This window comes from Taeniopygia guttata, chromosome Z (assembly GCF_048771995.1).
Source record: "Taeniopygia guttata chromosome Z, bTaeGut7.mat, whole genome shotgun sequence".
Lineage (NCBI taxonomy): Eukaryota > Metazoa > Chordata > Aves > Passeriformes > Estrildidae > Taeniopygia > Taeniopygia guttata.
In genome coordinates, this window is record NC_133063.1 from 39807714 (window position 1) to 39827108 (window position 19395).

The 19395-nt window shown below is 37.5% G+C and overlaps 1 long non-coding RNA gene across 3 annotated transcripts in view; it reads right to left on the reverse strand.

Moving 5' to 3' along the window:
* Positions 1 to 2088, reverse strand: part of LOC115491088 (uncharacterized) — a 36356-nt gene extending 34268 nt beyond the window's left edge. The window contains exon 1 of one of the 3 annotated variants that reach the window (XR_012052848.1): positions 5 to 2088. This is a non-coding gene — a long non-coding RNA (uncharacterized lncRNA). The remainder of the gene's footprint in view (positions 1 to 4) is intronic. The other 2 variants (XR_012052850.1, XR_005978163.2) reach the window with 2 other exon arrangements.
* Between the last annotated feature and the right edge of the window lie 17307 nt (positions 2089 to 19395).

Genomic DNA, 19395 nt, shown 5'->3' on the forward strand with positions numbered 1-19395 from the left:
TTACCTACAGTGAAAAATCTTGCAGTCATATAAGAATGAAGAGGGATCAAGCCCTTACTCATAAAGAGAATCAGATCACAAGAGGGAAGAAGGTGAAATCAGGAAGCTAGTTCCTACTTGAAAAACCACAGCTGTGAATAAGGCTCTAAGTTTGTCTATGAATCAGCCAAACATCTGATCTCTGGTAGTAATTACGTGCTGGAAAATAAATTCATCTGGAATCTTTTTGTGGAACAGGAGGTAGGGATAAAATATAAGCCACATAAAATAGCAAAGTTCAGGAGCTTTTGGTAGAAAACTTCTGTAAATAATTCAATAATTCCTTGCTAAAAATTAAAGACTATTGAACACAAAGAAAAGAAAGTTTAAATTTTAGCAGCAGACAGTAATTTTTGATCTCCATAAGTAAAGGGAAAAAAATGCAGAGTTACTGGAATGATAGAGTTTTATTTTTTAAAACGAAAAGTGCTCCAATTGAAAATGTTTATGTGATCTTTTACTATATACAGGATGAGCAGCTGAAGTGCAGACTTTCTGCAATACACAGATAAGACAGATGTTTCTTCACAAACTGACAAGTAATACAAAATACAAATCAAAGCTGAGGAACTTCCAATTTTCACAAATGCAACAGAAAGGTAAGTCTGGGCAAATCCAGCTGTCTTGCTCTCCAAGTGCTCTGTAAATGAAGTTTAATTGATGATGACTCTGACACTTCTATGCAAAAGAAGTAAGAAACTTGCCCCATTTTGTATACAATAATATGTATTTATTATATCTTTATCTTCTGTAGTCTATATAAAATTGCTGTAACTGACTTGAAATATGAAAATTACTTAGTATTTTAACATCTTTCTAGTATGTGTTAGAGGCAGAGGTTAAAAAAATCACGGAAGGAAATAGTCTTTTTTTTGCAAGTTATTTAATTAATTCAAAGTAAAGAGAAAAACCAGAGCTGCATCATCCCAATGGTGTATTTTCCTCTAAAATCAAAAGTGCATAGAACTGGGCTGTTTTACCGACTCACTTCAGCCTGTGTATGTTTAAATGTTACTCTCAGATTGGTAGCATGTTTGAGTCCTTTACAAATATCAGATTCCCAGCTGAGAAGTGGCAATTCTGTGAATTTGTAACATCCAATGAAGTCTTAAGGTACCAAAAGCAACTGATAGTTGCAATCACCATATTATTATTTTTTTTTTCAATCAGTAAGTCCCTCTAAGAAGCATTACAAAACCAGAAAGAAATATTAAAGGTACTGAATTGTAATTAGTACATTAACAATTGTACAAAAAGAAAATTTTAATCTATTTTAATCTATTCTGGCCTGCTGAGAATGTGATCTTCTGGTAATAGATTTTAAGGGAAAGGCAGTGAGAAAATGCTGAGCAGCAGCATGTGCTTATCAAGAAATGTATTATTAGAACAGACAGCAATCACAGAGAAACATAACACAAACTGTCACAGTTTCCAAAATATCTTGCAATAGATGACTCTAATGAGGAAGAATACAAGAAGTACTTACTGTGCAGAGAATAAAATAACACTTGAGGAAAATCAGACATTCAAGAGGAGGTCATGAACCTTCTCGACAATAACATGGAAGAAGAAGAGCTTTTTCCAGAGCTTTGCAGAGGGAAAAATAATTTCAACAGGACAGGCCAAAAGACAGTGCAAATGTTTTAGTGCTCCAAAAAAGCATGCACAGTTAATGCAAGAAAGCAGTCATGATGGAAACAAGCTAAAAGCAGTTTCTGGGGCACTTTTCCCTTCCAGCATAGCTGGAGACTGGATCATGTTGAAGAGCAGCTGAGACTGGCTCAGTTGGTTAGAGTAGGGCATCAGTAAGACGACGTTGCGGATTCTATCCCTGTTAGGCCCTTTGCTTAAAAGTTGGTTTTGATGATCATTGTAGGTCCCTCTCATCCCAGGACATTCTGAGAATCTGTGGCACCATGCAGTAGTGCAGGATGGTAAGGCTGCTGTGGATTTTTTGCTTCTGAAGACACTGGACAGTCATGATTCCTTTCCTGGACTCCTTATGGACAGTACCACCTCCTGAATATGATCCTGCCCTAAGGCATAGTTCACTTCACTTTTTATTAATGAAAAAATTATTTTCTTTCAGTTCTAATTTAGATCTTTCTTAGATCAAGCAGATGCTTGCTCTCCCCTACTTCAACCTACAGCTAAGCTCAAGGTCTATTGATGTATCTGACATTCTCATCAGTAGCCTATTAGCTTGATTATAGGTCCAGTAGAATCATCTGTTAAGATATGAAATAAGACCTTCCATTCATCATCTCCAACTGCAGGTCTTCAGTCTGAATATGCAGAAACTCAGACTTAACTGCATGCAAATAATATAATTTATTATATAATGCATCCACCTTCACACACAGAGGCCCCAGGAGAGCCATCAATCAGAGGAGGAGATCGCTAAGGGATGTGACTGGGGAATACCAATTCCTTGGTTCCCAAAATTGAAAGTAAGGCAGTCCATCAGAGCAGGGCTGCCCAACACAGACCTTTCCATTCAAACATACAGAGCATTACTGGGGGATATCTTCCTGTGTTTAAATCTTAGCACATAACTTGAGAAGAGCCTCCCATGGTCCCTGCTGCTACTCTGAGCAGCCCATCCATTCCTCAGGTACCCCTCATATCAGCTAGGTGTCACAGGTCCCTTTTCAGTAATGAGGTTTGCTCTAACCTCTAACAAGTTTCAATTACGGCTAAGACTGTGTTTATATTCCTCATCATGGTTGTGTGTAGGTGGATTTTGAAAGGCCCTTGATTTTGAAAGGGCTCCCTTCTGTATTGAGCAAACTTCAGTGCAGTGCACCAGGGCTAAGAGGTGCTCCAGGAACTGATGCCAAAGCACAGTGATAGGACACCTTACAGATGCCCTTAGAGATGCCCTTAGCAGAACGGCTGAATTTTATTTATGCTTTATCAATAAATCCTTGCACATCTTCTCCGCCCTCCCTTTTTTAATATATCCCATGGGTTAAGATTCCATTCTACAAAGTCTGCAATGTAAGAATCAACTGAGGTTTCCATAGGAAAATCAACAGAGCCTTCCACCTATTTCTACAAAAGATAGTAAACCACAGCTTTTCTGCTGCTTATTCTAAAGCTAACTTACCAACTTGTACTGTCTCTTAATCTGTATACCATATCTATTTTCCTATAGAGGTGCAAGATATTGGCAGCAGGAAGTCTGCATTGAGATAATTATTTCACCTATTTATGAATTTTCTCTCTTATGACCTTCAGTCATTAGTACCATGATGATTTCATTTTCTCCCTTAAAAAGTTTTTATTGTTGAGATGACAAAAATTATGTCATTCCAGTGGCAGAGAATACTCAACGTCTGTTGCATTTGTTCTCTTCTTTTAATTTTCCATAAAATTAAGGAAAATGTCCAATTTCCTCATTTGTATTACTTGTGCCCATTTTGTTGTTTTTGTTGGTTGATCGGGGTATTTTTCCTTTTTTCATAAGGGCTAGCCATGACTAAATGATGACAGGGAGGTGAGTCCAAATATGCTTTATATTAATTTTTATTCCCCTCATTTGATTAGCAGCCATTTGGAGAAGAAGATAAGAAGGACATTTTGCACATGCTGGAATTTTCAGAAGCATATTAGTTGTAGGAAATTACTTTTGGAGATTTTTAACTTAGCTGAAGAGCAAATTGCCTCTCTAATAATCTGTTGTTTAAAAAGGAATACATGTGACATATATAGTGATATATATGGACACAAAGCCACGGCTGGGATAGATTCCACTCCAAAAGGCACATGGCTCAATCCAAAGAACACCATGGCACATATCCATCATTCTGGAGATGTTTCCACATACCTGAAGCCACATCTCATGTGAAGAGACAAGCCAGTGCACAAAGATGGTGGTAGATGTTTCATAGTGTGACAGCATCAGGGATTCTTTCTGTTACTAAGAGCATGTAACCTATTCTTTCTGAGCTGTAAGTACCAAGCTCACCAGGTGTGAAGAAGCAGCACAAATCCTGATTTGGACTTGGTGAATATCTGTGGTTTGTCTCTTCAAGAGACAAAGTGGCAAGGCCACTCTCAGGCTCAGATCAGCTGTGTATGCAGGCAACAAACCTGTCAGTGCAGACCCAAACCCAAGCAAGGACTGCTTTCCTTGTGTCTGTCTGGTATGTGACAGATGGACTTAAGAAGTCTGGAGGCCACTACGAGCACTTAGGCCACTCACACACTGCTTCAAAATCACTGTATGGAGTCGAAGATCTGAAAAACGTACTTATTTCCAGTCTTTTCTCAAATGACTGAGAGTACCATAGCAACACACAAATAATCTTTCTTACTTGCAGCTGAATCTCTTTTGCAGCAAATATTTTGGATACTCCTTGTTTTCAGACAGGACAGTCATACAATTCTATTTGTAAAAAGCCTAGCAAGACAGAAATGGGCCTCAGGTGTCCCTTAAAACACCCCATCAACGTGCATTAGCAAGCAACATTTAGTAGATAGTGGGGCTTTCTATAAGATTGCATCTGTTATCCTAGGTTTCTTGTTTCATGCCTAAGGCTCTCATATAACCTGCTCATTGTGTATGAAAAAAAAAATCTGGTAAAATTAAGAAAAAACCTCCTTAACACCGATGTAGTATTAAGAAGGAAGTATTCTATATTTGGCCAGATGCATGGGTGAATAGCTCCTCTCAAATCCATGCATGCTGAGTACAGGAAAGTTGCTGTTTATAATTATTCTACATACATATTCGTCAGTTGTCCCAAACCAAACATATATATGATAACAATTTCCCTGAAATCATTAACATATTTTCCCTCCCCTTTACACACGCATTCTTCTGTCCTCAGGGTCAGTCTGGTGGTCCCTGGTGGTTGGAGACCCCAGTGTTCCAGTTGACCTGGCTGAGTTGGCAGGGCACTGGGGCTGATGAACTTCCAGTTTGCCTTCTTACACAATGGCTATTGTGCTGTTCATAGGTCAGTAGTTTTGGAGAAGAAGGATTGTGTTAGCTCACCAGGTGTAGACAATTTATCATCTGGTAATAATTACAAAATGCAACTATTCTCTTATGGCACCCCAGTACATCTTGGTAGTTCAATGCTGCCAAGAGACACAAATGTCCTTGATGTGATTTGCTTTTCAATGGCAGAGATTTAACCAACTCATCCCCTTTCTACCATGGATATCCAACAGGTAGGACTGTTACTGGCTGCCAACACATAACGCGTTAAGTGCTCCAGTGCAATTGCTGGTGTTCTTTGAAGACAGAAATTACATAAAAAGAAGAAACAACACCTTCTCAGCTGTGATTATTTGTAATAGGTAAATAAGTTTGTCCAAGATGGGAATGTGAGCATGAATAATAGTTTGAAATCTAAATCCAAAATGCTGGATGAGCTTCAAGACTTCTTTAGTCCCAGGCCATCTACTCATTATTGAGTAGATTATTGTCTGTGATTATTGAGTAGATTATTATATGTGATTATTGACAAATCACAGACCCAGTTACTACAAGATTTCCTGGTGACTCATATCCATGAAAATCCCTGGCATGCAACATCTAACAATAAATCCTCAAATGAGCTTAGTCACTGTGTCACCAAGGGAGGCTGAGAGTCTTGCAGAAGGGTGTTTAAGACAAGAATTTTACATGCATTGCAGCATGTGGACATGGAAAAGTACATTTTATTTTACTAAAATCCTTCCACGTGATATTGGAAAATCTATGGCTTTTCTTTATTTTGTTAGATAGACCAGACACATGAGGAAAACCAGCTTTGCGAAAACCATAAACCTGTTGAAGTTCAGATAGGAAAACTAGCATTTAAAAAAGAGGGGGACACCCATAGAAACAGCCCAAGTATAAAAGGTGTCAGACTTATAAGATGTTATGGGATGAGATGATATCTCCAGTGCAGAGGTGTCATAATATGGATACAATAGCTTGGTGCCTATTAACCACACAAAGGAGAATTTGGAGTTTCAAATTTTTAAAGGATGGTTTCAAAAACACACCTGTTACATGTAATTGTGGAGCAGGTTGAGCAAGAAAGCATCAAGCTAGGAATTTTTCAAAATACTTCTGTTTCATCATAAAATGAAAATTCATTAAAGGCAAATATTTGCCAGGAAAATAATGCCTATTCACGTAGTTTTCACCAAGCTTTCCAGAACATTTGGTTTAAAAGCTTGAAAACAAGATTATTTAATTTGGAGAAAAGTCTAGATTGTAAGTAAAACTAAACTGAATTTCTTTAAATTTAAAAAGCTTTTGTGTGCAAGTTGTCAAACCTGATGGAGCATTCCAGTCCTATGAAAACATCTCTAATGGTATAAATCATTATTACTTTTCAATGTTTATTTGTAAAAACAATCCATATGTTTCTTTTTGGGAGAAGTTAAGTGCTACTTAGTTCATTTGCAAAGTGTACTCCTAATCTTCCAATTAGAAAATAATATGAGATGAAGTGATTAGTCTATTAAAGGATAAAAACTACTTCTTTTGTGAAGGTGAAGGTTAGAAATCTTCTAAAAAAGAAGCCAGACACAAGTCTTTCAATTTCACTATTACATGTCTACCCTAACTCAGCACCAACATGCTGTTTAGACCTGCCTAGAAAAACAGAAATAATTAAATAAAAATCTAAATCAGATAAAGTGGAGCCTGAAATGGCCCAATGCAAGCAATTAGGGTTTGGTAAATAAATAAAAATATGGAGCACAATATTTTTTTTAAGCAGATGGAGGGAGGAGGAGGAGAAAACCCTCATCTGCAAGGAGTATTACCTGAGTCATCATGCAATTAAAGTCTGTGGGCTAATTTTGGGTCTGTTCCACATGCTTTGCACCGGCTACAGTGGTATTACACATTTCAAAACCTACCTCAGCTACCCATCAAATTATGCCTTTGGTATAAGGAAATTTTGAAACAGTCCCTCCTGAGCTTTTGTGTAAGGGGCAGGGCCAGTGAAAGTGAATGTGCTTTGAGACACTCACAAGATCCAACTAGTCTCACTTCTGGGGTGGTCCCTTGGGGACAAAGGTAGTGGATGTTAATTTCACTATTTCACGGCTACTTTAATTTACACTGGCAATTGTTATCAGGTAGCATAGAAATATAGCACATAAATATTATGAACCTGAGAATAACCATGGGAAGAAAGCAAGTTTTACTTTGTGCCTGCAGGTAAGACTGCTCATGAATGCAAAATTAATAGACTGATTCTTTTAAAACAAGCCTCTTCCTTAGATTGCAAGGCGATATACAAAAGGAGCTGAGTTTCAACTGAATCCACTTAACTCATACTGGATTAAGTAAGCCAATACTTGACCAAGGAACATGAAAGGAGGAGACAGAAAACAAAAAGGATGATGTTGATTCAACAGAGTCTTTTCTTGAAGATAAGTGATACTATGCAAAGGGCCTTGCCTCTGTAAAAAGTTTGTGGCAGAATTAATGAGTTATAAAAGGGAAGGAAACAAGGAGGGCAGTTCTCTTTTGCCAGTTTGAGGACTTTCTTGCAAACCTAGATTTGCATCCTATCAAGAACCTTGAGTGATGTACCAGAAGCTGTACAGTAACATACAGTATTGTCACGGTACCACAAAATCTTAAGACCATAGGACATCTTAGAGATTCCTAGCAAGCCAGAAATCTCACTGAAGCCCAAACTTTGCATAGAGAAAGATATTACTTTGTCCTTCCTGACCCTACCCACAGTGCAAAGATTCCCAAAGCCCTATAATCCACTGTCAGCAGATACCAAACTGTGCCTTTTAGAAGGGAACAAAGCTGCTTGCTCCTTAGTATTGAAAATTTTACCCAAATAATGAGTGGGAAATGTTATCTGGAGGGAAACAAAAAAGAAAAAAAATTCCTGTAATGAAGGCTGTATTCCAGTTTGCATCTTTTCCTGGTAGTATAACACATTTATTTCAGAAACAGTACATTTAAGAAATATTTGACATATGCAGCCTGACTCCATAAATAGTTTTGTGGATAATAAATTATCCACAAAATAAGTTAATACGAAATAATTAGTATTGTGCAACCATACCCACAACACCCACAGGTTTCAAAGCACTTAGCAAGACAATAGATTATGGTTCCCATTTTACAATGGGAGCAGTTGAAACAGAAAACTCAGGTGGCTTGTCTGAGGTCTTACTGAAAATCAGTGTCACAAATGTGGAAAAATGCCTGAGACTCCTGACTCTCAAATCAGTCTTGAGCCACGAATGACTTCACTGTGATTAAATTTATAAACAAAAACAGAGACCAAAAAGCAACTTCATTCTTTCAGCTAAAACAAGGAACAAATATTTCGCATTGATATGAGATGTAGCCATTACTACAGCAAATCTGTAGATCAGTGTGACCAAATACAGATATCCCAAAGTCACTCATGGGGAAAGGTCTCTCAATAAAAGACAGATGGCTAGAAAGAAGACAAGTGGCATGGAGTAAGCTAAACCCCAGGATCCACTGGAACCACCAAAACTGATCTTGTGGCAGGACAGCACTCCAGGGAAACCACCAAAAATGCCAGTGGCATTTCTGAGTTGCAGGAGTTTCTGAAGAGACCCCTGCACTTGCAAACACTTCCCTCACGCTGGAGTGCAGGAAGCCCAGCTGCAAGATGGGTCCTGAGCCACTTCCCTCCTAGGAGGCCTGGCACGACCATGGCAAGCAGGGGCTGTAGGAGAACTGCTCCACAGCTGAACCAGGGCCCATTCAGGCCCATTCAGGCACCTATCAGCCTGGGATCATGGTAGTACACAGCCACGGGACTTGCACAGAAACACACTTCATTTCTGTAATATAGCTATTCTTATGATCACTTATGAACACACTTTGTGTGCTCATCATTTCAACAAAGCACCACACTGCTGAACACCAACTGGATACTGTCTCAAGAGGACCGTGATTTCACATAAAGATATTCCTACAGGCAGAGATAGAAATGAAGATTGACCTCTTTTGGCACAAATACCTCCCCCAGGTGGCTGCAGAGACTGCCCTTAGGGCACGCATGTATTCTGCCTTTAGAGAACACACAACTGTGTGCACTCAGCAGTGCACAACTGTTTCAATCAACTTTCTTTGTGAAACCAACAGTGTTGGCACAGCACCTGATCACAAGCTTTGTAGAAGAAAAAGCAACACACAGGTTAGCTGGGAAAAGAGAACAATGGTACACACAATGCAGTATATAGGGGTCTTCTTTCCCTTATATCATCCAGTCATATTCACATTGCAAAGATCTATGCAGCTCCCACAGATGAGAAGTGTGGAACTTCAGTGAGGTCATATGGCTCATTTGGTGTTCATCTTAACAATCATGATAAATATTGGTCAGTTCTGGCCATTTCTCACCAGATATCCTCACTAAGTAATAGCTACTAATTAAAAAATATTAGTAACCACAGAAACTGTGTTTGACATATATCAGCAATCACTCTGAAAAAACATGTTTTATTAACTGCTCAATTTATCCTGAATATCTGCGCCAGTTACCTTAGATAAGGAAATACAAAGCGCCTTAACGTAATGGAAAGGTAAATACGTGTACAGGAGTAGATATATAATATTTTTATGTATATATTCACACATGCACAGACACATACCCAAAAATACTTCAGTGGAGTGTACTGAGTTTTCAAGAGAACTTGGCACTACTGAAAGTTTCTTAAAATGAACCTGAAAAATGATTGTCAAATAATGCAAACCAAAGCAAAGAACAACATACACAGTATTAAATACTTTGAGCTTACTGAGTTGCTTGCTTGGACTTGCAGGAGAAACCTGAAAACTGAGATACAGCCAGTATGAAACAGCACTTAAGAGTTTTGTCTCCTACTAATGCATATTTTATCATTTATGTTAATTATGGCTTTTCATGATGGGTAATCTTTAAAGAGGTATAAAAAGTCTCAGCGAGAGAGAGGTAGGGTATGAGGAATAGATTTGGTCCAGACACAAAACAAGGGGTGGGGTGAGGAAACAATCTTGGCTCTACGGGACAAACACTCAACAACAGGAGGGGGCTAAACATAGCAGTGAGTCAGAGACAAGGCAGATTTTCTCCTAGGGGAAAGGGAGGGGAACATCAAGGACTGGTGCAAGGAGCAATCTCAAAGTACGAGTTTGTCTGACGTGGAGAAGAACAAAGTTTTAGGAGATGTGTGAGTGGCAGAGCAGGGAAGAAGTGACACTGTCAAAATGACTAAAAATTCAGATTTTGTGATCTTGAAGCCTAAGTCATCCCCTAGAAGTTTGTATCCCTCACTGTTGACTGTAGGTAGTGTATTAGATAACACCTACTTCAAGGTTTCAGGTAGGAGCCCAAAGACAACTTGAAAAAAATGAGTTTCCAGAAAATCAACATATAAAACATATTCAGAAAAAATGTAGAATTTTTCCTGGTCTTCATTGGTACAATGTAGCCCCAAGCTTGACCACTACTATCTTAAAAGAAAGGATGAGAAAAATGGTATTACAAGTCATTACACAAAATCCTGATGATTTATAACCTTATAGTCTCAATAATAGTACAACCACTTTCCAAGTTTCCAAAAAACTGACATGAACAATCTGAAGAGATTACCTTAATCAAGAGGAAAAGTCACTGTTTACATCCATCTATAGCTTGGTTCAAGATCAGAACAAACCTGGACCTTATTAAAGGATAGATTGCAACTGGCTGTATGTCAAAAGCCAAGAGGCTACAAAGCAAACTCTTTGTCTGAGCATGTATCAGTCTGCTGAAGTTATCACCATGTGTGACGACTGCAGCATAGCCCTGCTGCATGAACTGGTGAAATTGCACTCAAAGAGAAGGAGGACAGGGAAAGTAATTGAATCCCCTTTGTCTCCTTTGCTGTTGGAAAAGCTGCTTTTAGCCTGAATCTGTGTGATTCCTGTTAGGTATCACCTCCTGCTTCTCCCGCTAAATGTATGAATAAGGCAGATGGATGTAAACCAGAAACAGTAGACAAATTCCTTTCTCATGCTTTGGAATGACAATGTGAGATAACTCCATCTCACTTTATGGAACCTAATTCAAAGTTGAATCTCATTGAACACTTAAGTTTGACTATTCCTCATCTGCTAAAAGGAGTTATATAGTAGCTTTCAATTTAATTGACAATTGTATTCAAGCCCTATAAGTTGACTATTTAATGAAAAATAACATCAAATAAGTCACTTGATGATTAGTTCTTACTGACTTTCAAAGTTCTTATTATTGTCCATCAATATCAGGAAACTTTCTCATCCTTCTATCTCCAGGAAATTTGGGATTCAGGGTGAGATAAATAAACTATCAGTGCTGCGATGCATCTTACTTAGTATAACCAAGAATCCACTCCCGTGAGTTCCTTAGCAAAGGAGGCTTGGGGCTGTTCCATGTGAAGGCAAAAACATCCATGAGGCTTTCCCATGAAAAACCCTGGACAACCATCATATCCCTGCTTTTAACTGGCACTCGCACCTCTGTTGATTCCTGAGAGTTCTAAAATTAATTACTGTTGATTGGGAGGAGTTAGGGTAACCTCTTAAATTGAATCTTTTGAAGAGTTACATTCCAAGGAGCAGAAAATACTATGGTTGTGCAAGAGTCTGGATTATCATATGAATACAATGCATTTAGAGGTAACCACTTCCTGTTAAACACAGCCCTGCCAAAAGAAAGACCCTCAATTTAGATCAATGTACAGATCCATAGATTTCCTTCAGCAGATTAGGTAGCATTTAGCAATAGGAATCTCTATGATGATAAGGTATACTACTAGTACATTTACTTGACAAGAGCATGCTCCAGAATAATATTGAAAATTTTTCTGTCTGGTCACAAAACCTAGCTTTGTACAACAACAAATTCTGACAGGGTTCAGTGGAAAGGACCACTTTGAAACAATTGAATTTAAGCAATCTCTTAATTTTGCATTGACTTATGAGCTATGCTTTCTTGGGGGGAAAAAAAAATCGAGAAAAGCTAATATTAAATTCTAGAGCTGAAATACTAACTATGAGTAAAATACAAGCCTGAGCAGGGTATGACATTTCATTTATGCAATATTTACACTTGCACATACTCCTCCAACAAGTGGGGTAACTTAAGCAGGCCTGCTCTCTGCAAAGATAAACTTCAAAGCAAATGTTGAATTTGGTAGTCCACATTAATATTGTTATCTCAAGGTCTAATACTTTCCCTTCTTTTGCATTTTACACAATAACAGTCTACCATGTAAGTCAGCAAGAAGACGTAACAACATGACAAGATAGCGCCTATTCTGCTTGCAGGTTACTTGTATTAAAAAAACCAAAAAAAGTTGTTGCCTATAATTTAGTAAAGTACATGAATGTTCTGCAAACCAAATGAGCAACTCCCTAGTAGGAGATTATAGTCTCAATAACACAAGAAATTTGCTCTGGGTGCTGCAATGACTAGTTTCTATTTCTTAAGTCTTAGTATAGCCTGGGATGGACACCAACTATTCTCAAGCAATAAATACATAGTTTTAATCAAAGAGAACAGTCACAGGATAACTTTATTGTCATCACGTTATTAATGCTCTTAGGCAGGATATATAGCACTACACAATGAAGTCACAAGTAAACCCCAAACCTACATGCATTTCTTTTTGAGAAGAGTACTGCATGACACACAGATTAAAGCATGTGTAAGTTTAAACATAAAGGAGATATTATTAATGTTGTTTTACAACAGTAGCTTCAGTGAGATTCATCATATCCTGGAAGTGAAGGGAAGTAATCAACCTGTGTTTTTTCTGTGATGACTCCAGAAAGTAATTCTCATATAAGGGTTCCCCGTGTTGGTGATGGACTTGGCATTTGGTGACATCATAATTTCTTACATGTGCTCCAAACTTAGAGTACCAATATACCAAGATATACAGAAAATTACTATGATAACTTTTGAAAACATTTCCTCTGGGAAATATAAATACAGAGAATACTTACAAAGAAGATAATTCTCTGTTCATTCCAATTACCAATATTTTATTTCTATGTTAATTGGAAAAGAGAACACACTGTAAAAACAGTACAGTCATTAAGGAGTAAGACAAAACAGAAACTGTCATCTAGAAAAGAATACCACCTACTCCAAAAATTTCACGCCTGTAGTGTGGCTCATTTAATATAACCATAGCAAAGTTATTTTCATACATGGCATTATCAATATCAAGAGCTGAAAGAACCAAAAATTTCCTATATATATATAGGAAAAAAAAAATCTGTATATCTTGTATCAACCCAGAGGCTAAAGAGCCTGACTAATTTTTTTTTCTATTTTTATATTTTGCCAAAATATTGATTTTTAAGGGACTGACTGGTTTTCCCATAACTGTCCAATTTTCTCATAAAGTATCTTTTTTTTTTATTACTCAAGACTTGGGTTTTCACCACATTCTGGTGTCTAAAAATGCCAAGTTAAAAAAGTTTTAAAAAGTTAAAAAGACATTTCCTACATATATTTGATGTCACGGGATTAGCTAATGGACACTTCCATGGTTGCTGCTCCTATGGGTCACATGTCAGCCCATGATGCTGCAGGGACACCCTTCGAGCCCAGTGGATGCTTTCAGGCCTTTCTCACCTGCCTCTTCCCAGCATGTTTTGACAGGCCACAGGTACAAATCAAAGTACAGTGATGAGACTTTGCTTTAAAAAATCATGAAGTGATTTATTTAACTTCTTAACATAGTATAAGGAAACTATACACTGTGTGGATAAGAAAGTGTTTTAGCACACACATACATATTATTACTCTTGACAAAAGCATAATGCAAAAACTTAAGAGAAATATTTACAATTTAAATGCGAGATTAATTAATCCTATTTTTTCTTTTGTAGGTCGTCCTTTGACAGCAAAATTATATCAGTCACAAAATTCTCACCATTTTAATGTTATAAAGTGTTTTGTTTTTATTTGCTAACAATGAACAGGACATTTCACTCATAAGAAAATTTATATTTATATTGTTGTCTTAAATTAAAACTTAGATACCTATTTCACATATGTTCCTTTTCTCTGCCTTTCCTAATACAGCATCTCAGTTCTGCTAAATGTAAGTCAGGAAGAAATTTTGCTTATAACAAGTCCAAATATATCCATTAAATTAATAGGTTAAAAGCAAAAGTGCAACTCAAATAAAGACAACCAATCAGAAAATGTGATCACTTTCTAAAACTTTGGCATTGTACATATTTTTGGTGGAGTATCTTTCATAGACTTGAGCTTCAGTAAATTATTTGTACTGCATATAAATTCAACAAGCCCTAAGGACAGGGAACAAACTGTAAATATAAGGAAGTCTAATTCTTTACTGTCTTTACCTTGCAAACATTAATTTATCAGTGCTGTCCAGCAAGGATTTTTTACCTCCTTGCACATAGAAATATTTCACAGAGGCCAATGAAATTTCTACAAAGAGGGAGACTTAGTATAATCACACACTTCAGAAGTAGCTTACAGGTTAGGATCTACAAAATACACTGCATACATTGTATATATTGCTGTACACATATGGCACTGATCTTCTGCTGTTCTCTTCACTGCTTAGTGAATTATTTCTTCTCTTCACTATTTTTTATTAGTTTTTTTTTTTAACTAATATGAAAAAAAATATCTAAACTTTGCATATTAAGGATATGTAGAATTTCTGCTCTTTTCACCTAAAAAGGAGAAATAGGCAGACCAGGTACTTTGATGTCCTCTATCATGATGGCCTAGTGCCAGTAGCTAACAGATCATACACTAGGACAACAAGAAGTTAATTACTGTGCATAAACCTAGCTCTTTTTATGACTCATTCATTCCCAATGAGGATTTCCTTATCCCAACTGTAAAAACAGAACAGTCATTTAACTTTTGACAGTTAATACAAATTCCAGAGCTCTGCTGCTGTCAGAAATTACAACACCCATCCAGTGTTAAAACTTGAGTATTTTCTTTCCAATTCCCAGAAGAGATAGTTATATTAGCTATGCTGCTTGATCCTGTGGTCTCTATTTGTAAGAGTATTTTTTCTGCTTAATGACTCTGACACAGATGCCCTTGAGTTAAAACTATTGCAATGTATGGGCTTTCTTCAGGGTGACATCAGGAAATCTCAAGCATATCCTGCAGAACTTTAACAAGAACTTGGAAAAGTACTTTGTAAATCTTTACCATCTCAAGTCACAGAGCAGACACATTTTCTGCCTACTCCCTAGCATGATGTCTCATTCCCTATTTGGCCCTCCCTCAATACAATTTTGAAAACTCTGCTTCAGGCTTGGTCCCATAATACAAGGAAGACATTTTGAACATTGTGCAGTGTCAAGTCAACAAATCAAGAGCAGAGAGGAAAAATTATGCTGTCATTGTATATGGTGGCAACCCCCCGAATTCAGTCCCTTCCATAAACAAGCCAAGGAGCAACATCACCAACAGAAGATCCATATATGCTGTGATGGTTGCACTCTTTTTAAACAGAAACAGGTCTGCAGTTTTATAGAAGAGAGAGCTCCTGATTTAATTTTGCCAGGGCTGTATCTGCTGTGAGTCTCTAAGAATAGCCATCACACATTTGTCAGAGACTCCCTGCCACTCCTGATAGAGAAGATATGGATCCATTGGTAAATTTTTCTGCTTTCTCTTTGTGACACTACTGTTCTGCTACCATTCTTTTTCTTTTAGTGCTTTCTCATGCCATTTGCAGTGAAAATATTTATTGGAAAAGAGTTTGAATACATGGAGGAGGAATCATGAAAGTAACTGGAAATAATTTGTTACCTACAACGTCTTTAATCCAAGATAAGGAGTTTGCATACCTTTTCATATCCCATTACTTTATTGTCCTGAAGTTATTATTATGTGTTTCAAAGACTGTAACTTACATAATTTCTGTGTTGCATTTTGTCTAGCACTGATAAATGACCACAAGAAAGGGGGCACAGTAAAGGAATTCATGAGATCCCATTTTTGTAAGATTTTATGCTATTACTGTACGATTGTAAGATTCATGAGATTTCTTACTACATTTGACATTCTAGAGAACAATCTACAAAGCATCTACAGATGTGATTTTTTATTTTGCTATTTTATATATTAACTAACTATATGTAGAGACTAAGCAATCATCAAAATAATATACAAATAATTAAAGTACTTTCCTGGAAAAGGTCAGACACTGTAACTCTCCCTTTTTAATTAAAGAAAATTATATTTCTTTAATTTAGAAATTAAAGTGACTAAAAAATTCACACACCACAATGATTGAAAGAGAAGAAGAAAACAAACAAAAATGGTAACAGAGATCTCTAATGGCTTAGACACACTTCACCACCAAGAAATACTCCTGTGATGCAGGGCAAGTCAGTCACCAAGAACATGTTAAAGACTGAGCTGCTGAGGTTGCTGCTCTATATTTTAGAAGGCTGTTCACAACTCAGACCATTTCACTGGCACAGAGCACACTCCCCACATGTTACTGAGGACAGTGGTCTGATTAAAAGCTTTTAACTCGATTTTTCACCCAGAAACCATACTGTGAAATCTCATTCTGATATGCAGTGTTAATGCAGCCTCTTAAGAATGTTACAGGACAGAAATATACAAACTTTTCCTTTTATTTTCATCTAAAATATCTCGAATAGGGTTTATGAATGTGGATGAAGATCCCTTGATCCTTCATTATGCAAGAAACCCCCCATCCCCCTCATTTTCTAAGGAGGAAGGATGGATGCAAAGGGAGACTAAAAGCATAACAGCATTTTTTCAGTGCAGAGCACTGAAAAAATTGTAAAAATTTCACTGCAGAGCACTGAAAAAATCATAAGAAAATTGTACAGTGCAAAGGGCTGAGCATATTTACCTTCCCTGAAAAACTACTTTTGAATCAATGCACCAAGAAACTTGAATGGGACAGAGGCCTCAGAAATATCACATTCCTACAGTTCTCATGACAGGTACTCAAGGACAGGGAAAAAAAAGCCTGCTTATGTCTTTCAGAGCTAGAGCTCGGTCCTTAAAGACTCAGTCTTGAAGTACACAGAGGAAAACAGGATTCCTGATTTGCACTGTTCACATTTCAGACCACTGTCTGGTATTCCTGCAGCCAGTGTATATTTTGGAAGGGAACTCCCAAAAATCTTCACACTTTGAAAGGACATGAACTGCAGCCAAACTTGTCACGTTCAGTTCCTACCACATCATGAGTAACCATGGTGGTGTCAAGCTCTGAGGATCATTTAGAGTTGAGCACTCATCTTGCTGAGGATGTATTTTATGTCTGCTGGTCCTGATTAGCTAGATCTCACATACTGTATAAAAAATAACCTTTCGGGACTATAATTTTGCTATGACCGGAATATTGCTGCAGAAACTACACTGTCCCAAATTGTCTATTTATTGCTGAGACCAAAGAGAACACATTTCAAATGTAATATCAGTGCTATCATACCTGTAATAATAAACAAAAATAAATACATTCCTTTCAAAGTGAGGAGAAAATATCTATAGAATGAAAGCATCAATATCCCAGTAAAATATGCAAGCTGGCTGAAAAGTACTAACACTTTGTCAGAAGTGAAAATGCAATTGGCTCACTAAATACACGGTGAATGGGGACAGATAGTCTCTTCCAGAGGGCAGTTCAGATACCTTATGAAGGGTATCTTACAAGGAGCCATGGCTACATACAAATATTCTTCCCACAGCCATCCTTGAATGAAAACTAGTCTGCAAGTTACAGTCATGTAATGCACTATCTTGAGAGCAGAAACAAAGATGTTCACAAGAACATCATAACCAAGAGACAAGCAGTCCTTCCACAGGAGGAGACAGACCCCAGCTGCATTTTGTACAGGTAGCACAACTCTATTTCCACCCTAGTTGTTGAGAGACCTCATCCCTCATTGAATATCTCATTTCTTAATTTCAGCCCTACATTAAGCCTAAGTGTCTTTAGTCCAGGCAGGGCTATATTTTAAGCCTTATTTTTAATTTCTCCTTTTGGGCCTAGCAGTGGCACAACTGGCACACATTTGTGAGACAACACCTTTGCTGAGGGCAATGCCTCCTGAGCACAGCTCACCTGCACCCACACCGGGACTTCTGAGTAAGGGATGATTAATACTTGTAAAAAGAGATAGGCTTCCTCTTGAACGTAACACGGCCTTAAAGCAAATACTGAAGGACAGTGACAATAGGAGGGTAATCACCTGTATCAGTGCATGTCAACCAGCTTATTGCACAACCCTAAATCAGGGGAAATAAGACTTTGCCCAGGAACTCAATGAGATGTGAAGGTATAGGAAAATAATGTTGATTCATTACTTTGAAGGGAGAAGACAAATGTTCAGTATGCAAAGTGAATCCAAGCATTTCTGGCCTTACATCTCTTCCTTTGGCAGCATACTTGTTCCTTTTGTACCATTTGATATGAAGTGGCTCTGAATCAGACTGATTCCAGCTCAGCTTTCCCAGAAAATTCAGTGTGTTTCTATTTGTCGCATGTCTCAGTTGATTGCCAGGCCTCTCTTTCCAAATACAGTTTGAATTCCAAGAAGGAAAAAGCATCAAGATTGTCAGAAACAGAGCCATACATATTATCCCACAACAAAAAGAGCAAGAAATTTGGATGATGGATGCATTATATGGTCATTGTTTTGATTCTGGGTCTGAGGACACCAGTGTGCCAGAAATGCCAGACCTACTGATGATGCAAAGTCTAATTTCTAAGTCAGTTCCCCATTATTTGATATACCACTTAGAATTCTGATTTTTTCAGAAAAATATATGATATCTCAGGTTTTGCTTGACTGCTTTCCTATCTACTCTGAAAGAGTTAAAATGCCATAATTTCATGCATTGCTAGACTTTAAAGTATTTTCTTTTGAGGTGACTCTGAATTTTCCATATGGCAACATGAAGAAATCCATCCTTCTGCCTGTGCTTGCAAGTTCGTATGTATAGCTGTCTTTGTGTAAATAATAAAGGTATAACAGCCAAAATATTTCCAATCAGAAGTCTCGTTGTGTCCCCTACATAAGATGAGAGTTTTATATTTTTATATATGGCTACATTTAATAATATATTAATTTGCAAAATCAGTTCAGAAGAATTAATGATTCAGCATCCTCTTAGATGGGAAAAGTTGCACAGAGGGCTGTCAGGACAGCTTAAAAGATAACTTTGAGCAATAAAACCCCAAACCATTCAAAATGAAGGGGTTTGAAGTGAAAGCTTCTACCATATTTCCCTGTTTCCCTCCTCCTTCCTCCTAGACTGAAGTTCAACAACCTCATGTCAGCCATATCATTAAATTCCCTTCCTTCATCTCTTGTGTATCAATGGT